Source organism: Gorilla gorilla, chromosome 2 (assembly GCF_029281585.2).
Source record: "Gorilla gorilla gorilla isolate KB3781 chromosome 2, NHGRI_mGorGor1-v2.1_pri, whole genome shotgun sequence".
Taxonomy (NCBI): Eukaryota; Metazoa; Chordata; class Mammalia; order Primates; family Hominidae; genus Gorilla; species Gorilla gorilla.
This window is the reverse complement of record NC_086017.1, coordinates 82820728-82847600: the sequence shown is the minus strand read 5'-3', so window position 1 is coordinate 82847600 and position 26873 is coordinate 82820728. Positions and strand designations below refer to the sequence as shown.

Below are 26873 nucleotides of genomic sequence, written 5' to 3'. Positions count from 1 at the left end.
GGCATGCATCTATAGTCCCAGCTACTCAGGGAGCCAAGGTGGGAGGGTTGCTTGAACCTGGGAGGCAGAGGTTGCAGTGAGCCAAGATCACACCACTGCACTCCAGCCTGTGCGAGAGAGAGAGACTCTGTCTCAAAATAATAATAATAATGATAATAATAATAATAAGAGAGTGGCTGTGTGTCCTAATAAAAGTTTATTTCAGGACACGGAAGTTTGAATTTCATATAATTTTCAGATATCACAAAATATCCTTCTTTTGATTTTTCAACCAATGAAATGTAAAAGCCACTCCTGGCTCACAGGCTGTGGTTTGCTAACCTCTGCTTGGATGATTCAAGCCACCTTAGGTAAATTAGTTCTCCTGTGCGAACTGCTTAGCTTTCCAGAGCTTTGCTGGGTGATTTGAGACTTCAAAGCCTTAGTTAGTAGTAGCATTATTTGCTTTGTTTTGCCATTGTTCCTCAAACTTTGGGGTAGCTTAACCAAGGAAGGATTTGAATCTTCCTGGATCCTTGGCCTAACATCATCCCAACACCATAACACTTATGGACTGAATGTCTGTGTCCCCAACATTCATATGTTGAAGTCCTAACCCACAATGTGATGGCTTTTGGAAAGAGGCCTTTGGGAGATAATTGGGTTTAGTTGAGGTCAGAAGGATAGGGCCCTCAAGATGGGATCAGTGCCCTTATAAGAAGAGACACCAGAGAGTGCTCTCTCTCTCTCTCTGCCATGTGAGGACAGAGGGAGAAGGTGGCCATTTGCAAGCCAGGAAGAGGCTCCATCACCACAACCTGACCATGCTGACACCCTGATCTCAGACTTCCAGCCTCCAGAACCATGAGAAAATAAATTTCTATTGTTTCAGCCACCCAGTATTGTATTTTGTTACGGCAGCCCAAGCAGACTAGTATAACATGCCACTGGGATCCCCAATATTTAAAATTGATGAACATGGGTGCTACATGATACAAGTATCAAAGGAATTTCAGACTTGAGTAATTCTGAAGCCCACAGAATTAGCCACAGGATTTATCTTTTGTTCTTCACCTACTAGAGGAATGGATGTTGCAAACCAATAAAATGAAATTAAAAATACTGATCATCTACCATTTCATAAATGAAGATTATCTTAACATCCATTTTAAGAATTTGAAGATTCTAAGCCAGGCACGGTGCCTGGGAGGCTGAGGCAGGCAGATCACTTTAGGTCAGGAGTTTGAGACCAGCCTGGCCAATATGCTGAAACCCTGTCTCTACTAAAAATACAAAAATTAGCCGGGGGTTGTGGTGTGTGCCTGTAATTCAAGACACTCGAGAGGCTGAGGTACAAGAATTGCTTGAGCCCAGGAGGTAAGGGTTGCAGTGAGCCGAAATGATGACACTGCACTCCAGCCTGGATGACAGAGTGAGACTCTGTCTCAAAAAAAAAAAAAAAAAAAAAAAAAAGCTGGGCATGGTGTCACGTGCCTGTAATTCCAGCTATTCAGGAGGCCGAGGCAGGAGAATCCCTTGAACCCGGGAGGCAGAGGTTACAGTGAGCCGAGATCGTGCCACTGCACTGCAGCCTGGGAGACAGAGTGAGTAAGACTCTGTCTCAAAAACAAACAAAACAACAAAAAAATAAATAAAACAAAACAAAAAAACAGAATTTGAAGATTCTAATTTCAAAATTAGGAAGAATTCTGTATATTGACTGCTTCTTAAACTAAGCATTTAAAGTTTCAGCATGCTCATTTTGGTATGTAGATCATATTTCAAAGGAACACACAAAAGTAGCCCTAAGGGTACATCTCAGAGAAATGTGAGAAAACAGCACTTAAGAATCGTGAGTCTGGTATTCCTGAGTTCAAGTCTTGGCAGCCTGAGGTAATACCCTCGTGACTTCAGACAAGTTCCTCAGTTTACCACCCACCCAGGTTGTTACAAGGATGCAGTGAAATGAAACCCACAAAGTACTCAGTACAGTGGCTGGCACATAGTAAGTACTCAATAAATAGTGGTTTTGTAAGAAGTCTCTGTGTTTTCGCTTTTAAAATGTCAAGTATAATTAGTTACCATTCGCATCAATGCTCACAGCACTTCAAAACATGTGTCAACCACAAAAAGCCTTTTATGTAGTCAGAGTCAAGCAATGCAATGAAGTTTTGAACCTTCCTAATATGATCCACTCAGTACCTTGACTGAAAATAAGTACATAAGGACTTTTTACTCTTTATCTGAAAAAACAAAAGACCAAAAAAAAAAAATAAATCACTTTTTGATAACATTGCATCTCTAGAGGCTAATTCTGCAGCAATTACTGCTGGTATTAATTTGAAGAGAATCATTGTTGGCCATGTTATAAAGGGATGTGGGATATTTACCGAAAGGATATAAAATTAGCCATTCCAATTCCTTTATGGAAATTAGCCAGCACTAGCAATGAGGCCTTTGTTTTTTTAGAGTAAGGGGCGGGGTTAAAAGGCAGCACACAATAGTACTCTGTACCCGATGCTGCTGGCTATAATGTAATGGATCTTCCTGCTCCTGCTCCATGCACCACCCTAACCTGGGCACCCACCTCCAGTGAACCCTGCTCAGCCATCTGCACCAAGTGTGAGCCAAAGCCTGGCCATGGGCAGCAAGACGATCAGGGGCTCACCAGTGCACCTTCAAATTCATTTTCAATTTGTTTTAATTCTAGTCTGAATTTGACAGTATGACTTGGTGGTTAAAAGTTTTAGGTTTGAAATCTGACAACCTACGTTCAAATTCCATTTCCACCACTAACTATGTGATCGTGAACAAGCTCTTTTGGCCCATTTTTTTTTTAGACAGGGTTTCACTCTGTCACCCAGGTTGGAGTGCAGTGGTGCAATCATAGCTCACTGAGCCTTGACCTCCTGGGCTCAAGTGTTCCTCTCATATCAGCCTCCTGTGTAGCTGGGTCCACAGGCATGAGTTACCGTGGCCAGCTAATTTTTTATTTTCTTTTCTTTTTTTGAGATGAAGTCTCGCACTGTCGCCTGGGCTGGAGTGCAATGGCGTGATCTCGGCTCACTGCAACCTCCGCCTCCTGGGTTCAAGCGATTCTCCTGCCTCAACCTCTGGAGTAGCTGGGATTACAGGTGTGTGCCACCATACCTGGCTAATTTTTGTGTTTTTATTAGAGACGAGGTTTCACCATGTTGGCCAGGCTGGTCTCGAACTCCTGACCTCAAGTGATTCGCCCGCCTCAGCCTCCCAAAGTCCTGGGATTACAGGTGTAAGCCACTGTGCCCAGCTGCTAATTTCTTTGTTTTTTTTGTAGAGACAGGCTCTTGGTTTGTTGCCAGGTTGGTCTTGAACTCCTGGGCTCAAGTTATCCTCCTGCCTTGGCCTCCCAAAGTGCTGGGATTACAGGCATAAGCCACCATGCCTGGCCTGCTTAAGCATTCTAAGTCTCAGTTTCCTCTTCCTGTAAATGGGATTGATAACCCATTTCATAATGCTGCCAGGATGATTAAATGAGATGATGTGTGTGAAGCCCCTGGCACACACACAGCAAGGACTCAATAAATGCTATGTGATCTTATTCTCATCCCACTCTCATGAGGGCTAGGTTTCCTGACTGACAGCCCAGGTAACCAGCAACTGGCTATGGTAGTAGTAGTAATGAAAGAATGAGGCCGGGCACTGTGGCTCACGCCTGTAGTCCCAGCACTTTGGGAGGCTAAGGCGGGCGGATCATGAGGTCAAGACATCAAGACCATCCTGGCCAATGTGGTGAGACCCCGTCTCTACTAAAAATACAAAAAAAGTTGGCTGGGCACGGTGTCATGTGCCTGTGGTCTCAGCTACTCCGGAGGCTGAGGCAGGAGAATCGCCTGAACCCGGGAGGTGGAGGTTGCAGTCAGCTGAGATTGCCCTGTGGCACTCCAGCCTGGTGACGGAGCAAGACTCCATCTCAAAAAAAAAGAAAAAAAAAAGAAAAAGAAAGAAAGAATGATACATATTCCCTGTTCACAGGAGCTTTAATGGGGGACACAGAAAAGGGGCAAAGCAAAGTGATGATGAGAAGGTTAGCACAGAAGCACAAAGCAGAGCCCCTAAGCCAGGCTGGAGGAAAAGTAAGGAAAGCTTCCCAGCAGAAGTGACATCTAAGCTAAGAGATAAATAAGTGGAGAGCAGGGCAAACATGGAAGAGCATGTGAAAAGAGAGGGCATGGCAAAGGGATGACTGCCAGTTGCTCCAGGGCTGGAGTTTACAGTGGGAGGAGGGGTGAGAGATCAGGCTGTCGAAGTGGGCAGGTGCCCAATCAGGAACTATGTTGACAAATTTGGACTTAATCCTGAGAGCAACAGGGAGATATGTTCAATGACTTGACCCAGACACCTCTAGGTCATCCTTGCTTCCTCGCCTACCCATACTGCCCGCACCCAATCCTCAGCAAGTCACACAGGCTCTACCTCCAAAATGTCTGAGTCTGTCCATTTCTCTCCTTCTCTGCTTCCTCACCCGAAGTCCAGGGCACCATGACAGTTCTCCTAGAATTCTGTAAAGTTCTGTTCCCTGGGCTCCCTGTGTCTGCACTTGCCCCCTCCAATCTACTCCTCACAGAGCAGTCAAAGGGATTTTTTTTTTTTTTTTTTTTTTGAGACAGAATCTTGCTCTGTCACCAGGCTGGAGTGCAGCGGCATGATCTTGGCTCACTGCAACCTCCACCTCCCGGGATAAAGCCATTCTCCTGCCTCAGCCTCCCAAGTAGCTGGGATTACAGGCGCCCACCACCATGCCCAGCTAATTTTTGTATTTTCAGTAGAGACGGGGTTTCACCATGTTGGCCAGGATGGTCTTGATCTCATGACCTTGTGATCCACCCGCCTCGGCCTCCCAAAGTGCTGGGATTACAGGCGTGAGCCACTGCGCCCGGCCCGGGATTTTTAATTTCCATTGTGACTTGTTCTTCAACCCATCAGTTCTGTACAAGTGTCTTGTTTAATTTCCAAATATTTGGAATTTTCCAGATATCTTTTTGTTATCCACTTCTAAGTTAACTCCCTTGTAGTCAGGGAGCACACTGCAGGATTGCCATCTTTTCGAATTGACTGAGACTTGTTTTATGGCCCAGGATATGGCCTATCTTGGTGAATGTTCCCTGTACATTTGATAAAAAAAAGTTTATGCTGCAGTTGCTGGGTGGAGTAGTCTATAAATGCTATAGCTGTTGATGAGGTCACTTGGTTGATAGTGTTGTCAAGGTCTTCTATATCCTCACTGGTTTTCACGAGCTCCATGGAGCTTTACATCCAGACACAAAGAAAAAGGGATGGAGAAATGTGGAGTTACTGCAAATTCATTTATATCAACAGGTATAATTAGGGAATCATTAATCATTTTCCCACTAATGATAGTTAGTTATTAAAAGAGGAATGTTGGAATCTCCAACTCTGCGAATTTATCTTTTTCTCTATTTGTCTAGGAATGTTTTTGCTTCGTGGAACTGGAAGCTTTGTTATGAAGTGTACACTCAGTTGAGATGGTTATGCCTTCCTGATGGGTTGATCCTTACATCGTTATGCAACGTCCAGAGGGCTTTGAAACAAAAACAAAAACCTACAATAGATCATCCTACTTTTATCCTCAAACCCCTCCAAGGCCTTTCACTGCATTTCTTTCTTTTTTTTAGAGATGGAGTTTTGCTCCTGTTGCCCAGGCTGGAAGTGCAATGGTGTGACCTTGGCTCACTGCAACCTCTGCCTCCTGGGTTCAAGCGATTCTCCTGCCTCAGCTTCCTGAGTAGCTGGGAACACAGGTGCCCACCACCACGCTTGGCTACTTTTTTGCATTTTTAGTAGAGGCAAGGTTTCACCATGTTGGCTAGGCTGGTCTAGAACTCCTGACCTCAAGTGATCCACCCATCTCCACCTCCCAAAGTGCTGGGATTACAGGCATGAGCCACTGTGCCCGGTCTTCACTGCATTTCAAATAGTCACACCTGTACCATAGTCTATGAAAGGCTCCATAGGATATACACACTCCGTCTACCTCTCCAACTTAGTCGGCTGTCACCAGTGTTCCTCCACCGCGTAGCACAATCCATTTTTTTTTGGCTCCAGGGCCTTACACCTTTCATTACTGCTCTATTACTGTCAAAGTCAGCAGTGGATAGGGAGCTAAATAATCCTAATAGAAAGCCAATGAGCTCCTAATTCTCTCCCCGTCTACAGCCAGGGTCTTCTCTATCTGAGATGCTCTTAAATATTTGTTTCTATCTTTGTCTTTGCTTAGATAGAAACAAATATTTAAGTCCCCTCTGTCAGAAAGAAAACACAAAATTGAAACAATAGGCCAGGTGTGGTAGCTCATCGGGCACTTTGGGAGCAGGAGGTGGGAGGATCGCTTGAGGCCAGGAGTTTGAAAACAGCCTGGGCCATGTAGTAAGGCCTCATCTCTGCAATAATATTAATAATAGTAATAATAGCAATAATAATAATAAAGTAGCTGGGTGTGGTAGTGTGCACCTGTAGTCCTAGCTACTTTGGAGGCTGAAGTGGGAGGATCAGTTGAGCCCTGGAGTTTGAGGCTGCAGTGAGCTATGATCACACCACTGTACAGAGGCCTAGGCAACAGATGGAGACCTGTCTCTTAAACAAATAAAAACAAAATTAAAGCTACAAATTTCTAATTTAACAAAGGAATCATCTTATCATGGACTAAATGTCTATGTTTCCCCCAAGTCCATATGTTAAAATCCTAACCCACAAGGTGATGGTATTAAGAGGCAGAGTCCTAAAAGGTGATAAGGTTATAAGGGTGGAGCCCTCACGAATAGGATTAGCACCCTTATAAAGAAGGCCTCGGAGAGCTCTCTCACCCCTTCCACCACAGGAGGACACGGTGAGAAGGCACCATCTATGAATCAGGAAGCAGGTCCTCACCAGACAGATGCTGAATCAATCTTTTGGTGCCTTTATCTTAGACTTCCCAGCCTCTGGAACTGAGAAGTAAATTTCTGTTGTTTATAAGCTATCTAACTTATGGTCTTGTGTTCTTGCCGCCTGAACTAAGACATGCCTTCTGGAATGACTTAGTCTTCTCTACGACTGGGATGTCTTCTCTCTCACTTCATTTCCTAAGTTCATGAAGATGATAAAGCCCTCAAATGCACTTTAAAATGACATCCTTTTTTTTTTTTTTTTTTTCAGACAGGGTCTTGCTCTGTCACCCAGGCTGGAGTGCAGTGTCACAATCGTGGCTCACTGCAGCCTCAACTTCCTGGGTTCAAGTGACCCTCCCATCTCAGCCTCTCCAGTAGCTGGGACCGCAGGCATGTATCATCACGCCTAGCTAATTTTTAAATTTTTTTGGAGAGACAAGGTCTCGCTATGTTGCCCAGATTGATCTCAAACTCCTGAGCTCAAGCAACCCTCCCATCTTGGCCTCCAAAAGTGCTGGTATTACAGGTGTGAGCCACCACACCCAGCCAAAAGAAATGGCATCTTTATTGATTATGAAATACATGTATTGCACCTGATGCTTTAGTCAGTTTCTAGGTTTGTGAACTCTTGTTTTTGATCATTGCCTAAAGTATTAAAACTGTGATTAGTGCAGTATTAAAACTGTGATTAGTGTGAAAATTAATGCTTCCCAATCATATCTGCTGATGTAGGTGAATTAGCAGTCACTGCGCATTCTGCCCTCTTTCCCTGAGACTGCAGGTAAAGCCTCACGGAGCTCCTGCTGTTCATGATAAGCAACTTCCCAGGCCTGCTGGTGAAGTGTCACCAAATGCTTCCCAAATGCCAGGCAGAGCACTTCACTCATTATTCTTGAACACTCAGGTCTGACTCACCCCTTCTTAGAAAGATTTTCCCAGAGGGCTCCCCCTTCCTTCCTTCCATTTTCTCTTCATCATACCACCCGACTTCCTTCCTTCCGTCATGTCTCACAGTCAATGGCCTTTGGTTAAATTATTTTCTCATCTGTTGCTTGCCTCCTCTAAATAGAATAGAAACCCCTTGAGGGCTGGGATCTTCCATATCTAGGTAACATCTAAAGTCTGTGTGCCTGGCCCATGCCTGACATAATATACGCTAGGCATCCAATAAATAGTTACACAAGCTAAGGAATTCAACTGTTGAGCTCACTCAGAACCACTATAATTTTATTTTATTTTATTTTATTTTTATTTTTTTATTTTTTGAGATGGAGTCTTGCTCAGTCTCCCAGGCTGGAGTGCAGTGGCGCGATCTCAGCTCACTGCAAGCTCCGCCTCCCGGGTTCACGCCTTTCTCCTGCCTCAGCCTCCTGAGTAGCAGGGACTACAGGCGCCCGCCGCCACGCCCGGCTGATTTTTTTTTTTTTTTTTGTAGTTTTAGTAGAGACAGGGTTTCACCGTGTTAGCCAGGATGGATAACCACTATAATTTTAAATACGCTTCGAGGCTGATTGTAGAAGAGAAGGACAGGTTCTAAGTGATGAGAAGATCTGTGAACAAATGAAGTGCAGAAGACTCAAGTTCATGAAGGAAAACCACTGCATTGCCAATCACGGGAATATCCTGCTTTTGCTTGCATGTCTGGGATGTCACCCTCTAGGCCTCCGTTGACAAGACAGCTAGCTAGGTTGCTACGCACATCATTCCACTTCCTTACCTCTCACGCATTTCGAAAATGCCCTACAAACTAAAGGGCTAGAAAGAGAGCTAGGGGAGGAAAAGAACAGAAGCAAAGACAAAGTTGTCATTCAGATTCAAGCAGAAGTGAATTTCAGAGACGGAACCTTTGGAAAATGAGCCCGCTGATAATCAGGAGAGAGAAGAAATATTAAAGAGGATTAAATCAGGAGGTGGAAACAGAGAAGAGCAAAGAACAGTTTCAGAAGAAAAAGAGAAACACTCTTTTTGTGCCAAGAGAAGATATCACCTACATACATAAAAAACAAACAGCTGGGGCCGGGTGCAGTGTACTCCCAGCACTTTTGGAGGCTGAGGCGGGCGGATCACTCGAGGTCAGGAGTTAAAGACCAGCCTGGCCAAGATGGTGAAACCCCATCTCCACTAAAAATACAAAAATTAGCTGGGCATGGTGGCGCACGTTTGTAATCCCAGCTACTCGGGAGGCTGAGGCAGGAGAATCACTTGAACCTGGGGGTTGGAGGTTGCAGTAAACTGAGATTGTGTCACTGCACTCCAGCCTGGGCAAGAGAGCCAGACAGTCTCAAAAAAAAAAAGAAAAAAAAAGAGCCAGGTGTGGTGACATGTGCCTGTGGTCCTAGCTACTTGGGAGGCTGAGGCAGGAGGATTGCTTGAACCCAGGAGGTTGAGGCTGCAGTGAACTATGATCACACTACTGCACTCCAGCCTGGGTGACAGAAAGAGACCCTGTCTTTAAACAAACAAACAAAAAAGACTTGAATATAATGAAAATATCAACTATTAATTTATACAGAATCAGAAAGTCACAGTCTTGATGTATAAAAAATCAAATTATAACTAAAGAAATGATGCTCCCAGCCAGGCATGGTGGCTCACGCCTGTAATCCCAGCACTTTGGAAGGCCAAAATGGGAGGACAGCTTGAGCCCAGGAGTTTGAGACTAGCCTGGGCAACATAGCAAGACTCCACCTCTAAAAAAAAAAATGATGCTCTCAATGGAAAGGTGCAAGCAATACAGACACTAGTTTCAGTTCGGGAAGATGCAAACATTTTAGCACAACGGTGTGTCTGTCCTTAATGCCACAGAACTGGACACTTAGATATGGTTAAAATGGTACATTTTATGTGATTTCTATTGATCATAATAAAGAATAGGAAAAAGAGGCTGGGTGCTGTAATCACGCCTGTAATCCCAGCACTTTGGGAGGCCAAGGCAGGAGGATCACTTGAGGCCAGGAGTTCCAGACCAGCCTGGGCAACATGGTGAAACCCCATCTCTACAAAAAAATAAAAAGTTAGCCAGGCGTGGTGGGGCATGCCTGTGGTCCCAGCTACTCGGGAGGCTGAGGAGGGAGGATCACTTGAGCCCAGGAGATCAAGTCTAGAGTGAGGCATGTTCATGCCACTGCACTCCAGCCTGGGCAACAGAGGGAGACCCTGTCTCCAAAAAAAAAAAAAAAAAAAAGGAAAAAGAGAAATACAGATACCATTACTGCATTTTTTCAGTTAAAATAAAGATTGCTTTATGTGTACTCTATTGTATTTATTCACCCATTTTTATCTTTGTAAATTTTCACTTCCTTAAGCCAAATACATTTTGAGAAGTTATTCCAAGATAATACTTAATTTCTGTAATTATATCAGGTCCCTGTCCTCCTTTTTCCCCCTTTTTCTTTTTGAAGCATCCATCATTTCTGAAACACACACAAACACACATCTCTTTGGGTAAAATGTGTTGTCAAAGCTGCTTGACTGTGCTGATTTTCACCCATGCGTCTGGCTGTGTTTTTAAATTTTTTATTGTGAGATCATTTTAAATTTACAGAAGAGGTGTAAAAAGTTCAGACAGTTCCCATATATTCTTCACTCAGCTTTCTCTTGTGTTAACATCTTACATAACAAGAGAACAGTAATCAAATCTAAGAAATTAACCCTGGTATAAATACTACTAACTAAACTAAAGAACTTATTCAGATGTCACCAGTTTTTCCACAAATCTCCTCTTGCAGTTCCAAGATCCAAACATTGAATTTATTTGTCACATCTCCTTAGTCTCCTCCAATCTGTAACAATTTCTCAGCCTTTCCTTGGTTTTTTTTTATAACCTGGATAGCTTTGAAAACACTGGCCGGTTATTTAGAACAAAGTCCCTCAATTTGGGTGTCTGATGTTTTCTCATGTTTAGATTGAGGTTATGCTTTATTGGGAAGAACAGAGGTGAAACACGCCTGGGCATATACGATGTTGACCGGGCCAAGTGATATCAGTCTTGATTGCTTGGCAAAGGTGGAGTCTGACAATATTCTCCACAGTAAACTAAGGATTTCCCCTTTTTCTTTACTAAATATTTTGGAGGAGATACTTTAAAAATCATACAAATATCATGTTTCTGGTTAAACTTTCACTCCTTAACTTTAGCATTCACAGGTAGATCTTACCTGCAGTAATTATTACTATGGTGCTCTAACAATGATTTTCTATTTCCCTCATTCTTTCTACATGTATTAACTGGAATTTTCTATAAGGAAGAGGTGTGATTTTTCTACATTTATTTATTTATTTATTCAGTTATGTATTTATTTTTTAAATTCAGTTATTTATTTAGATTAGTGTGGACTTATGAAAAATTATTTTAAGTGTTATAATTAAATACTATCATTATTTATTTTGTTGCTCAAGTTGTTCCAGCTCAAGTCATTTGGAGCTCTTTCAGGTTGGCTCCTACCTCTTCCAATATGAACCCCCTCCTTTTAAAAATTATTTTTATTATTAAAAAATATTTTTTAGCACATCCTTACTTTCTGGCACCATAAGGTTAACTCTAGGGGCATCTTGCATTTTCCCTACCTTCAGCCAGGAATGAACAGTTCTCCCAGGAGCCCTGGGTTCCTTTGGAGGATGGAATTCAGAAACCAATATCTAGGTGCTAGGTGTGTTCATTGCTACTCAGGTGTCACTGCTTCTAGCCTCCTAACAGTAGACAGAGCTAGGAAATACATGTATGTATACGAACCCATGTATACATACATATCCATAATTACTTCTTTTCCTTATTTTTATCTTTTCCTTTTTTCACAGATGTTGAGTATCCATAATTACTTCTTTACTTATCTGTACCTATATATTTATTTAAAAAAACATGAGTCCACATTGACACTGATCTCAGGACTGTGCGGGCGTGTGTGTGTGTGTGTGTGTGTCTGCCTGTGAGAAATAATTTGTTAAAGGCAAAGAGAATTCTGAGCTTAGATTACTAGGGTGTTGGGCTAAGATTACTAGGTGTGATTTTAATAAGTGAGGCTGGAGGTAGGGGCGTAGAATGGCCAGGTTATTGTCTCCAGGCAACAGTATGGCAGAGGGTAATGTGCACAGCATCTGGGAAAGAGTGACACACACTAGAGCGGCTGGAATGGGAAATTCATGACTTGGAATAATGCTGAAAGTTAGTATGTAAACTCAGAATGCAAAGGGCCCCGAACACCAGGCCCAGAGGCCTGGACTTGACTCTGCAACAGGGACTCTAGGAGGATTCTGGGCCAGAATCCATCTGATGAGGATAGCATTCAAAAACCAAAAATGCAGGAGTGGTAACAGGAGAAAAGAGACACATGTAGCAGGGAGATGAGTAAACAGGATAATATAATAACCCTTTTCTCTATTATCATTGCCACCTTTATTTTTTGTCTTAATTGTAAATACATGCAGACCCAGAACACATGGTCAGAAAGAGGCCTATACCTTCATGGCTCTGTACTTCTGGTGCATGCGAATGTCTTTGCAAATGTGAACAGATAGCTTGCATACATTACGTAAAGCTCTGATGCTCTTTGTCTTTTTTCTCTTTCTTACTGGTTCACTATTTTTAAAAATTGGGCCAGTGCGATGGCTCATGCCTGTAATCCCAGCACTATGGGAGACCGAGGTGGGATTATTGCTTGACGCCAGGAGTTCAAGACCAGCCTGGGCAACATACAGATCCAATCTTTACAAAAAATTAAAAAATTAGTCAGGTGTGGTAGTTTGGGTGGGTAATTCCAGCTACTCAGGAGGCTGAGACAGGAGGGTCCTCTGAGCCCAGGAGATGGAGGCTGCAATGAGCCATGATTGCACCACTGCACTCTAGCCTGGATGACAGAGGGAGACCCTGTCTCAGAAACAAACAAACAAACAAAACACAAGTTGTCTGAATTCCACAATATACAAATTCATGCATGTGTGTTGTAAAAACATACAAACAATTCAGCAATCAACAGAGTAAGTTCAAGTTGCTCTTTACCTGTCCCTATCCTCACCACACCACCACTCCAAAACTCCATAACCAACCCCCCCTTTCTCTTCAGAATTAACCAACATTAACAGTGAACCTCATCCCAGTCTGTTCCATGGGGTCTTCGTATGGCCAGGAAGTCAGATCTCTCAACTCAATCAATCCATCACTCCTTAAACTCTTTTTTCTGTAATTCTTATTACTGCCTGAAATTAACTAATTTACTTGCTTTTTGTCATTCTTTTCTGACTTGGATATAAGCTCCATGAGATTGGGATATTTGGATATCTTATTCACAGTCATACTTCTAGGGCCAGTCACATAACTGAGGCTCAATAAATATTACCGAATAAATGGTTGTATGTGTAAATGTTTATAAACACACACGAACACATACATTTTTGCATTTTCATTTTATTTACTTTTTTGAGATAAGGTCTTGTTCTGTCACCCAGGCTGGAGTACAGTGACACAATCATGGCTCATTGCAGCCTCCACCTCCTGGGCTTAGGCAATCCTCCTGCCTCAGCCTCCCAGGTAGCTGGGATTAAAGGCGTGAGCCACAGCGCCTGGCCATTTCTTTGCATTTAAGAAATACTGGCTGAGTGCAGTGGCTCAAGTCTGTAATCCTAGCACTCTGGGAGGCCAAGGCAGGCGGAGTGGATTGCTTGAGCCTAGGAGTTCAAGAATAGCCTGGGCAACATGGCAAAACCTTGCCTCTACAAAAAATACAAAAATTAGCCAGGTGTGGTGGTGCATGCCTGTAGTCTCAGCTACTCAGGAGGCTGAGGTGAGGGAATCACCTGAGCCTGGGGAGGTTGAGGCTGCAGTGAGCTGTGATAGCACCACTGCATTCCAGCCTGGGCGACAGACTGAGACCCATGTTTAAAAAAAAAAAAAAGGAAAGAAAAGACTACCTATAGAATCATACTATACATGCCATACTTTCTAATTGTCTACTTTGAGATACTTCCCTTTAATTTTATGTGTGCAGACAACAAAGAACATTCTGTTTGATGCTGCATATTCTCAAGTATCCTCTTTGATATTCTTGAAATAGTTTAAGATAGTTTAGAGAATAATGAATACTTGGAAAATAATGTTGCTATATAATGCCTTCTTTTCTGTTTTGTTGTTGTAGTTGTTGTTGTTTTTGAAAGAGTCTTGCTCTGTCGCCCAGGCTGGAGTGCAGTGGTGTCATCTCGGCTCACTGCAACCTCTGCCTCCTGGGTTCAAATAATTCTCCTGCCTCAGCCTCCCAGGTAGCTGGGTGTCACCACGCCCGGCTAATTTTTGTATTTTTAGTAGAGACAGGGTTTCGCCATGTTGGCCAGGCTGGTCATGATCTTTTCTGTTTTAAAATATATATATAATTGGGAGTTTGTAATAAAATAAATATGTATTCTTAAGTAGTGTTCCACACTGTTTTAATCTGAGATTTTAAGATTGCTCATTTTGTTAAATTATTACCTTAAAATGGGGTGGCACAGGAGAAAATTAAAGCCTATCAATTTTTATTTTTGTTTCTATTGTGCCCCCTTGTGGAATTACATATAACTTACATATTCATTTTTGTGATGTTCTAACAAAGAGCAGGGTGTACCAATGTCATGGCTGCATTCAGGCATGCGCCAATCAATGAAGTAGCCTCTTCTGAACAGTTTAGTCTTTGCAAACAAGATTCTGATTGCTTCTGAGTTGAGCAAAGCAATGATGGCTTTGTTCAAGATGGTTCTTCTAAAATTCTGGCTCATTAAACTTGTGTTTGGTCTTTGATTTCATCATTTCGGCTGTGTGGCCAACTGTTAGAACTGCACGCAGGACGTTTTCCACAGGCCTTGCGTAACTGAAAAGTATCTGGTTTCTCCGGCATGTTCTGAGATAATGGCTCTCTAAGATGTTCCATCTGCTTCCATGCTTGCTTTTGGCTTGCTTCCTCCTCTTATCAGGTGTTGCAATCCCAGCCAGCAAGCACACAGTATCTTTCCTTGTTGGCTGTAGACATTCCGTTAGCCATGGCAACTGTCATTTAAAGCAGAGTCTAGTTTCTTAGTCAGATGGTGCCTCCCCAGAGAATGTGTTGCTGAAAACAGGATCATTGGATCACAAGGAACTATAGCTCTTCACTCAAATTAGACTGATTTTCAAAGAAGCTTTTCCCTTTTCTTATATTTGAGACTCTAATATAGCCAACATTTACTGAGTAGACACTGGGTTCAGGGCTCGGCACTTTTATAAGTTATATCTTTAAATCCTCTCTGTCACTTTTTGAAGCAGTGGTTAAAGCCCTTTTTATAAGACCATCCATCCATTCGTCCGTCTTTCCATCCATTGTCCATCCCCCTATCCATCTATACATCCATCTTTCCTTCCACCCATTCATCCATCAAAAGAGTTTTACAGAGTGCCTTCTGTTAGTATGTACCAAATATTTCTGTAGGTGCAGAAGATCAAAGACCTTTTACATTTTTTTCTTTTTTTAAAATTAAATTTTTGTAGAGAGGATCTCACTGTGTTGCCCAGGCCAGTCTTGAACTCCTGGCCTCAAGCATCCTCCCACCTCTGCCTCCCAAAATGCTGGGATTGTAGGCATGAACCACCATGCCTGGCCAAGATTAAAGATCCTTGCCCTGAGAGGGCTTACATGCTCCTGAGAAAAGCCAAAAAATAAATGAGTAAAGTGTGTAGTATTCCAACTTTGAAGATGGTAGGATATAGAAAACTAAAGCAGGGATGGGGAGCAATTATAAATACAAACACCTCACTAAACTGGTGAGTCTGAGCAAAGACATATGTTCTATTTCTTTTTTTCTTTACCCATTTAACAGTTAAAGAATGGAAGGTTCAGGGGAATTTTCCTAAGGAGGTATTTTGGGAACACTTTAGGAATGTTCCCAAAACGCTGTCACTAATATTCTAAGAAGTAGGGCAGAATGACTATTCTTTAGGAGAATCTTGGGCTTCAATCCAGACTCCAAGATTTACCCCAGGAAAAGGATTTAGTTTTCCTCAATTTCAGTTTCCTCATTTGCAAAGAGGATGCAAATGAGCATATTCCTCAAAGAGTTGGGAAGAGTTAATGAAATCATAAACCTAAAGATCGCAGCCTGGGTTAAGTGCAGTAGGCATTGGGTGGTCATTGGCCACCTACCATACATTCCTCTTTTTTCAGTGTTATGTCCTGAAGACATATTTTAAAGCAGCATTTCTTAAACTATTTTCAACTGTATCTCATAGTAAAAAACACATTTTCATCACAATTCTAGTTTATGCATACATAAATATATAAGACAGAAATGTCAAAAAGAATACTTGTTTTTACTAAATGCAATGCATATTTATTCTATTCTATTTCTTTTTTAAAAAAAAAAGCTGATAATAATCCACTAAACTGGTTTCAGGAGTCACTGGTGGGTTATTCCTCACAATTAGGGGAAACTCAGAATAGTCAAATAGTTAACCAAAACTTAGTAAATAATATACATAGATAGGTAGGCAGACATATGGAAAAAGAAGTAAAAATGGTCCTTCCTCTATGTCCTCCACCATATTCTCTACTATTTTCTTCCCAGAGAAAACCACCAATTCCAATTATTTAAATTGATTCTGTAGGTACATACCTCTGTGTGTCTAAATAATATACCTTATCTATTAACTTCCTACCCTGGAAGAATAGGTTTTAGCTCTCTTTCACACAAATTTCCAACCCCACACATATACCTTCCCATCCCCCAATACAATTATACCAAAATATCATTTAGCTCAATATACAGTATTATGATGGCCATGAAAACATTATTTCCAGTGAAGCCACAAAATGAGTAGCAATACTTTCCCTCTCTGTACAAGTGTTTTTCCTGGAATTAATGACTCTTTTTGCTGTTGTTAATTTGTTTCGGGTTTTTTTGTTGCTTTTTTTTTGTTGTTGTTTTTTGAGATGGAGTCTCACTCTGTCACCCAGACTGGAGTGCAATGGTGCGATCTCAGCTCACTACATCTTCTGCCTTCTGGGTTCAGGTGATTCTCCTGCCTCAGCCTCCCGAGTAGCTGGGACTATAGGCATACTACACCACACTTGGCTAATTTTTGTATTTTTAGTAGAGACAGAGTTTCACCATGTTGGCCAGGCTAGTCTCAAGTGATTCATCTGCCTCGGCCTCCCAAAGTGCTGGGATTATAGGCGTGAGCCACTGTGCTGGCCAGTTTTCTATGTTTATTAAAGTTTCTTCCACGACTTCCTGATTTTCTCTTCTTTTTCTTTTTCTTTTTTTTTTTGAGATAGAGTCTTGCTCTGTCACCCAGGCTGGAGCACAATGGCGCGATCTTGGCTCACTGCAACCCCCGCCTCCCAGGTTCAAGCAATTCTCCTGCCTCAGCCTCAGGAATAGCTGGGACTACAGGCGCGTGCCACCACACCTGGCTAATTTTTTGTATTTTTAGTAGAGATGGAGTTTCACTGTGTTAGCTAGGATGGTCTTGATCTCCTGACCTCGTGATCCACCCACTTTGGCCTCCCAAAGTGCTGGGATTACAGGCATGAGCCACCGCGCCCGGCCAGCTTCCTGATTTTCTCCAACCAGGATGCTGTGCAGCTATCATCTCCTTTCCCCTGATACTCCTTTCATGCCCCCTTTGAGTAGTATTCCCTGCTTCTAGGATCTCACATCTTCATGTTTCTTAATGTACTCCATTTCAGTGGAGTACATTAGACTCACAGGAGGAATTACAGAAGACTCACAGGAGGTAAATATTTTGAAGTAGTGCACATCTGAAAATGTCTTGTGACCTAGACACTTAATTTGTAGTTTGGTTGGGTATAGAATTCTAGATTGAAAATAATGTTGCCTGTGAATTTTAAAGGTATTGCTCCAATATTTTGGCACTTTGTCCACTACTGTTGAAGAGTTTGAAGCCCTATTGATTTCTGGTTTGGGGAATGTGACTTTTTCTTCCCTTTCTGATAGCTAATATTATCTTCTATTTCACCTGTTGTTCTGAAAGTTCAGTCAATATGCCTGATACGGTATGGTTTTTTCCATCATATGTGATGTGTTCTGATGGATTCTCTCAATCTGGGAATTTATGTCTGCTTGTTCTGGGAAATTTTCTTGAATTAATTTCACTGTTGATTCCCTATCCTGTGCGTTGATTTTTCTTTCCAGAGCTCCTATTGTTCAGATGTTGGACCAGTCCTCTAAGTTTCTGATCATTTTATTGCTATTCTCTTTCTATTTAGTTTTTGTTTTTTGCTGTACTTTCAGAAAGAGTTCCTCAATTTTCCCAATTCTTCTATTGAGTTCTATTTCTTTCTGCTGTACTTTTAATGTACATGAGGTTTTTTTAATCCTTTAAATATTTCATTTTTGACATAGAATCCCATGCTTCTGTAATACATATTGTGTTTTATTTTATTCCTCTAGGATCCTAATAATAATTTCTTTAGAAGTTTTATTCATCTTCCATATATGATTTTCTGTAGGTTGATAAGCTCCCTTTGTTTGTTTTGAACCCTGTCTTTCCTAGTAGATGGTTTCTTCAAATGTCTAGCAATCACTGGATCTCTATTCATATTCCAGCTGTTTGGAAGTAGGTGGAGTAAGCCTGTCAGCTATGCACATCACTGGAGGAAGATCTGGTGGGCCACTCTAACGGGGAATCCTCCCATGTCAGTGTTCTTAAATCTCCATAGATATGCTTCCAAATCTCTGTAATTTTCTTTGCAAGGTTCTGGGCTCTACATGGTACAAACAGGCCTGGGGTCTTAACATTCATGTGTAAGTTTTTTACTGAATCTCATGTTTTCAACATAATATCCTTAACTGTGCCTGGATTCTCCTAGTCCAGAAACCCCCTGTTTTACTTTCTTTAGAAACTAAACTTCCAATATTTTTCCCAAGGGAGAATCAAATTCCAAGTTAAACAGTATGAAACAGGCAATCTGAAGGCGTAACTGCTTTTCAAACATAAATGTAACTACACCTCCTGATTTAGGTTCATCTTCATCGCCATCTCCAGACATAGTTGATGCCGCTAATTCATTGGCTTTGGGGGTCTTTTTGCCATATATATCATTTGCTTCTGCGTTTTCCCCACTGCTGGTTAAAGATTTAGCTGTCTCAAGTTAAGGTTGGTAAATACTATTCTGGTTGTCCTAGAATATATTTATGCTATTAAAAAAATTAATTATCAGCTAGGCATGGTGGCTCGTGCCTATAATCCCAGCACTTTGGGAGACTGAGGCAGGCAGAGTGCTTGAGCCTAGGAGTTTAAGACCAGCCAGGGCAATACAGCAAGACCCTATCTCTACAAAAAAAATACAAAAATTAGCCTGGCATGGTGGTGCACATCTGCAGTCCCAGCTACTCCGGAGGCTGAGATGGAAGGATCACTTGAACCCAGGAGGAGGCTGAGGCTTCAGTAAGCTGTGATCACACCACTACACTCTAGCCTGGGTAACAGAGCAAGACCCTGTCTCAAAAAAAAAAAAAAAAAAGAATAAAATTAAAATTAACTTATCAATTTTTGTATAGTTTTAGGAAAGAATGAATACAAATACAAATAATTTCCTTGCCATCTTTAATCCAACACAAGTCCAGCTGGCTAAGCTCCTCTTTCATTCTGAGAACTCCCAACATCCTTTCCTTTCTTTATTATTCTTCTTCTTAATTTTTGAGACAGGATATCACTCTGTTGCCCGAGTTGGAGTGCAGTGGGGCCATCACAGCTCAACTGCAGCCTCGATCTCCTGGAGCTCAAGTGATCCTCCAAGCTCGGCCCCCCCCAGGCTGCTGGGACTACAGACCTGTGCCACCACACCCGGTTAATTCTTTGTAGAGACAGGGTGTCACTTTGTTGCTCAGGCTGGTCTTGAGCTCCTGGGCTCAAGTCATCTTCCCATCTTGGCCTTCTAAAGTGTTGGGATTACAGGTACGAGCCACTGTGCCCAGCCCCAACATCCTTTCAATCAAATTCTCTTCTGATTAACTCAGCCTGAATCAATTATGATCACGTTCATTTATTTTTCTTTTTTCTTAATATTTGTACTTACTATAGCCAACATCATATATGATCACTTTCAACCAAAGAACTATGTTACAGTAAGTAATCAACATATATTATTGTGATTCTTACACTAGGCTTCTTAAGAAATATGACTCTTCAGTTGTAGAACTATTGCATCTATTAGCATTTACTAGCAACTATTGCAACTATTAGCATCTAATACTATGATGCTAATTATGCTGGAGTCAAAAAGACAATTCCCTACAATGTGACTGATGTTATAATAGGAGTGTTACCTGCTGGGACATGTTTACGATTGTTCATGGTTAGTTATGGCTTGGCCGACTGGGTCAAAAAAAATGATGTTGCTATTAATCAAGATAAAGTCCTTTTCGGAAAGAGAATTAACTATCTCAGTAGTTTCATGCTACATATCAGTCCTAAAAAAATAGGTATAATAATAAAAATAGCATCTAACACTTCCTATGTGCCAGGCATTGTTTCCAAGGGTGTTAAATGTATTCACTAATTTGAATTTTCACAACACTATGAGATAGGCAATATTATTATTCTCTTTTTACAGATGAGTAAATGGAGGCAAGGAAAGTTGAAATTATTTCTTCTGGTTACAAAGCGGTAAGTGGTAGAAACAAGATTTAAATGTATTTGGGCTGTTTCCAGAGCTTGGGGTCTTAACAACTATAACATACTGTCTCTATATAATAATATCTCAAATTAATTTGTCTCCATTAAATGCTTCCTAATACTGTGGCTATTACATTTTCTAAAGGCCACACTTTGTATATTATCTCATATTCCTCATCTTAACAAAGTAACTGGACCTCTCTGAAGGCCTGAGAAGAAATGTTATATAACTATTCCTTGTTAAGTCAAACAGATGTTTATTGTTTGCCCTCCCCTTCATATCTTTCTCCATCTCCTGACAAGAGCCACTCTCCTGTGGTAAAACCCAATCCATGTGGCTTAAATGTTGTTGGCCCCTGTGGCCCATGGAGGAGAATGTGATTCAAGTCAAGCCAATCTGAGTATCCTGTCTTCCTGGACATAATGATTGGTTCAGAAATAAGCATGACTTTGGATTAGACAATGGTTTCTTAGATATGACACCAAAAGCACAACAAAAATGGAAATAGATAACTTTGAATTAAACAAAATTAAATACTTTTGTGTTGCCAATGACACTATTAAAGTGGGCCACGTACGCTGGCTCACGCCTGTAATCCCAGCACTTTGGGAGGCTGAGGCAGGTGGATCAACTGAGGTTAGGAGTTTGAGACCAGCCTGGCCAACATGGTGAAACCCCATCTCTACTAAAAATACACACCAAAAATTAGCTGGGCATGGTGGTGGGCACCTGTAATCACAGCTACTGGGGAGGCTGAGGCAGGAGAATTGCTTGAACCCAGAAGGTGGAGGTTGCTGTGAGCCAAGATCGTGCCATTGCACTACAGAAAACTCCATCTCAAAAAAAAAAAAAAAGTTAAAAGACAATCCACAGAATTCAAATTTGTCCATTTCATCTAAATTACCTAATTTATTGACATACAATTATTCATAGTATTGCTTTATAATCCTTTTATTTTGGTAATGTTGGTAGTTATGTTCCCTCTTTCCTTCCTGATTTTAGTAGTTTGAGTCTTCCCTTGTTTTCTAGCTCAGTCTACCTAAAGGTTTGTCAATTTTGTTGATCTTTTCAAAGTACAAATTTTTAGTTTTGGTGTTACTCCTCTACTGTTTTTTCTCTTCTCTGCATCATTAATTTTCAGTTGAATCTTTATTATTTCCATCCTTCTGCTTGCTTGGATTTAGTTTGCTCTTCTGAGGTGCTGTAAAGTGGAAGGTTAGGCTATTGACTTGAGGCCTTTCCTCATTTGTACTGCTAAAGTTTATAAATTTCCCTCTAAACCCTGTGTTAGGTGTCTGCCATAAGTACTGGTATGTTGTATCTTCATTTTCATTGTAGTCTCCCTTGTAGTTTCTTCTTAAAGCAATTGGCTATTTAGAAGTATGTTACTTAGGCCAGGCGCAGTGGCTCACGCCTGTAATCCTAGCACTTTGGGAGGCCGAGGCAGGTGAATCACGAGGTCAGGAGATCGAGACCATCCTGGCTAACATGGTGAAACCCATCTCTACTAAAAATACAAAAAATTAGCCATGTGTGGTGACGGGCACCTGTAGTCCCAGCTACTCGGCAAGCTGAGGCAGGAGAATGGGGGGTGAACCTGGGAGGCGGAGCTTGCAGTGAGCCGAGATGGAGCCACTGCACTCCAGCCTGGGGACAGTGCAAGACTCCGTCTCAAAAATAAAAAAAAATAAAAAAATAAAAAATAAAGAAGTACGTTACTTAATTTCTACATTTTTGTTAACTTCCCAAATTTCTTTCTGTTATTGACTTCTAATTCCATTCCACTGTGGTCAGAGAACATACTTTGTATAACTTCAATCCTTTTATGTTTTTTACAGCTTCTTTTATGGTACAACATATGGTCCATTCTGGAGAAAGTTTCATGTGCACTCACAAGAACGTATTCTACTGGTGTTGGGTGGAGTGTCCTAAAGAAGTCGGTTGGTTCAGCTGGTTTATAGTGTTGTTCTTCTATTTCCGTGTTGACATTCAGCCTAGTTGTTCAATCCATTATTGAAAGTAAGGCAGCTGGGTGCAGTGGCTCATGCCTGTAATCCTAGCACTTTGGGAGGCTGAGGCAGGTGGATCACTTGAGCCCAGGGGTTCGAGACCAGCCTGGGCAACAGGGTGAAACCCCATCTCTACAAAAAGTATGAAAATTAGTTGGGCTTGTTGGTGCACACCTGTAGTCCCAGCTACTTGAGAGGCTGAGGTGGGAGGATCACCTGAGCCTGGGAGGTCAAGGCTGCAGTGAGCCATGATCATACCACTGTACTCTAGCTTGGGTGACAGACTGAAACCCTGTGTCAAAAAAAAAAAAAAGAAGAAGAAAAAGAAAAAGAAAAGAGGGGCACTTATATCTCCTACTACTGTTGATGAATTGCTTATTTATACCTTTTTTTTTTTTGAGACAGGGTTTCATTCCTGTTACCCAGGCTGGAGTGCAGTGGCATGATCTTGGCTCACTGCAATCTCTGCCTCCTGGGCTCAAGCAATTCTCCTGCCTCAGTCTCCTGAGTAGCTGGGACTATAGGCACATGCCACCACACCCAGCTAATTTTTGTGTTTTTAGGAGAGATGAGGTTTCACCATGTTGGCCAGGCTGGTCTTGAACTCCTGAGCTCAAGTGATCTGCCCGCCTTAGCTAGAATTACAGGCATGAACACCTCCTATAGAGAGCACACAGTTCGACTGTATTCTTTATCAACTATAACTGCAACTCTGTTTTTTTTGTTTTTTTGAGATGGAGTTTCGCCCTTTTTGCCCAAGCTAGAGTGCAATGACACAATCTCAACTCACTGCACCCTCTGCTTCCTGGGTTCAAGTGATTCTCCTGGCTCACCCTCTCGAGTAGCTGGGATTACAGGTGCACGCCACCAGGCCCAGCTAATTTTGTATTTTTAGTAGAGACGCCATTTCACCATGTTGGCCAGGCTGGTTTTGAACTTCTGACCTCAGGTGATCCACCTGCCTTGGCCTCCCAAAGTGCTGGGATTACAGGCATGAGCCACTGCACCTGGCCTGCAACTCTGTGTTTTTATTTGATTGTTGAATCCATACATTCAATGCTATTATTTATATAGTCGAATTTATGTCTGCCATTTTACTATTTGTTTTCTATATGTCTAATATTTTTGTTGTTCCTCTATTCTTTCTTTTCTGCTTTATTTTGCATTAAGTGAATATTTTCTTTTTTCTTTTTTTTGGGGGGGGGTACCAAATTTCTTATTTGAAGGAATGGTACAAATCAAAGAACTTAAGTGGATGTTTTGGTACAACTTATAGAAAAAGTAAAGGAAACCCCAACATGCATGCACTGCCTTGGTGACCAGGGAAGTCACCGCATGGCTATGGGGAAATTAGCCTGAGGCTTAGCTTTCGTTATCACTGTCTCCCAGGGTGTGCTTGTCAAAGAGATATTCTGCCGAGCCAGATTCGGGTGCTCCCATCTTGCACAAGTTGGTCACGTGGCCACCAAATTCTTTGATGGCTTTCACCTGCTCATTCAGGTAATGTGTCTCAATGAAGTCACACAAATGGGGGTCATTTTTGTCACTGGCCAGTTTGTGCAGTTCCAGTAGTGACTGACTCACATTTTTTTTTTCCCCAAATGTAATGCACACTCCATCGCATTCAGCCCGCTCTCCCAGTCGTCACAGTCTGGTTTCTTGATATCCTGAAGGAAGATTCGGCCACCTCGTTGGTTCTGCAACGTCATCAGTTTCTCGGCATGTTCCCTCTCCTCATGAGATTGGTGAAGAAAGTATTTGGCAAAGTTCTTCAAAGCCACATCATCGCGGTCAAAGTAGTAAGACATGGACAGGTAAACGTAGGAGGCGTAGAGCTCCAGGTTGATCTGGCGGTTGATGACGGCCTCTGAGTCCTGGTGGTAGCTCTGGCGCACCTGCGAGGTGGGCGCGGTCGTCATGGCGGCGGCTAAGGAGAGGCAGCGGTGGCTGCGCGGCGCTGGAGCGGCTGCGGGCCTTGGGGCGGTACCGAGGGCGCGGTGAAGAGGTGACGGAGGACTGGCTATGGGCGGCCGGCCGGGATGGGGGACGAACGCCGGGTTCCGTCCAAGCACTGTTGAAGCAGGAAACCCCGACGACTCCCGGCGAGGAACGTCTGGCAAAGTGAATATTTTCTAATAGAGCGTTTTAATTTATTTTTTTCATGGTTTTTTTTTTTTTTTTGAGTTATTTCCTCAGTGGAGCACAAATTGCCCCCACAGTCTGATCCAATGAAATTAAGGACCATTTGAATTTTTGAGGCTAGTCTGTGATATCTGTTATGACTCCAGGAGGGCACGTTTTACCTGCACTGTCCTCTGGCTCTCCCTTGTAAACTAACTGGCCTATGGTTTAGCTTGCTGTTCTCATTAAGCTGCAAGCCTCCTCTTAATTAAGAAACACCCTGGCTTCTAGGCCACACCTCCACGGAATTTAGGCTCTGCAACACATAGCTAGCTATTAGCAATAAGAAATGCTGATGGCCTGTACCTCCCAAGGAGATACCATGTTCCTCAACTGGGAGCTGGAGAGAGAGGAATCCCTGTGTTCTTGAATGAACTACCTGAAGGTGAATTTTTATCACACTGAACTGGAAGGGGGAAGGAGGGAGGCTGTGGTTCAAATGTCACAGATTCTCACTCTTCTTACCAAGTTTTAGTAGATTTTCTTGAATAAATGTTCCTTCATTTGCCTAGGTCCTTAGGACAATTTCCAAAGTATTTAGATAGTTATTTTAAAAATTATTTTCACAAGTTATGCTTGTTTCACTGGGGAGCAATTCCACAGGGCTCCTAATGTCACCATTTTGGAAGTTGCTACCTTGCCATGCTCTTTTTCTGCCGTAGCTGCTAAGCTGCTAGAATTTGGATTTCAGGCTGCTTCGAGCAATCATTATGCTTATGGAGTAGCCTTGCAAGGGACTGAAACAGAGAGACAGAGTCCTGATGACATTATGTTAGCCTCTGGATCTAGCTATGCTTGGAATCAGCCCTACAGTGTGGACTTTGCAGTTAGATAAGCCAATAAATTAATTTCCTTCTTTGCTAGTTGGAGTTGAGTTTCTCTCACATATAACCAAGAATTGTAGCTAATATCCTGAATGTCAAACTTTTAATAGTGTATGAGTAAATGATAAGTACCGTGGAAAGCTTGTTCAACAAAATTGGTATCTAAGGTCATTTCATGTAATCATTTAGGTGGCTAATCTCATCCAAATAATTTATGGCCTCTTGGTGCTTGATGAAATGTATAAACATCATTTATGGTGATTCTAATTGATGTTCCCCTTAATAAGGATTTTTAATATATTCCTATATGTGTGTCAATATTTGTTAATATCCAAAGGGTTTGTTGCAAGGATGTCTCAATGTTAATTGCAAATACTGAGGTGTAATATTAATAATAATATAGAGGTCTGACCTTAATTATAAAAAGTTCTAAAAAGTATGATAAGCTTCCTTTTTCCATTAGCCTACAGCTAACTCATGAAGACATCATTGGTAAGCATGCAGATTTCAAAACATTAGAACCAGTTACTGGTCTCTTTAACAAGCCGTAAGTAGAAAAGAGAAGATTATACATTGTTGCTTTCACTACATAAAATAAAGATTTATCTTTATTTGGCATGGTAGTCCTTTGAAATATTAAGGAGTGGGACAAGTTACTTGGAAATATGGAGTCAGAAAACTTTCAGAATACATTTACAGGTTAAAGCTATAACTAATTTGGCCAGGTGCGGTGGCTCACACCTGTAATCCCAGCACTTTAGGAGGCCTAGGAAGGAGGATCACTTGAGCCCAGGAGTTTGAGACCAGCCTGGGCAACATGGTGAGACTCTTGTCTCTACAAAAATTTTAAAAATTAGCTGGGCATGGTGGTGTGTACCTGTGGTCCCAGCTACTCAGGAGGCTTAGGTGGGAGGATCACTTGAGCCCAGGAGGTTGAGGCTGCAGTGATCCACGATTGCACCACTGCACTCTAGCCTGGGCAACAGAGTGAGACCCTCTCTAACTCCTTCCTTAAATATGGCTATCTATTGTGAATGTCAGGAGCAAAAAAGACATCAGACATTATCCTAACCTTGGAGCTTATTAAAACTTGGTAAAAACAAAAACAAAAACATTTATCCCTGGATACAACTTTACCCTACCTCAAATTACCATATTGGGTACCACTTACTAATAATGTCTCTAAAGGTTCCGCAATCCAGTGATGTCTGTCATGTTTTACCTATCTCTAGGATTCCCAGAAGACCACAGTTATTGAGGAGAGAAATCTTCATAATTAAACAGGCACAGCGTGTAGCAAAATGTACAGATCTATTATAA

At 41.9% G+C, this 26873-nt stretch overlaps 1 protein-coding gene and 1 pseudogene across 4 annotated transcripts in view; both read right to left on the bottom strand.

Annotated features, from left to right (window-relative positions):
* GXYLT2 (glucoside xylosyltransferase 2) overlaps nt 1-26873 on the bottom strand; it is a 91832-nt gene that overhangs the window by 26735 nt on the left and 38224 nt on the right. The gene's annotated exons all lie outside the window — the stretch shown is intronic.
* Nucleotides 23821-26827, bottom strand: LOC101147303 (ferritin heavy chain-like; annotated as a pseudogene).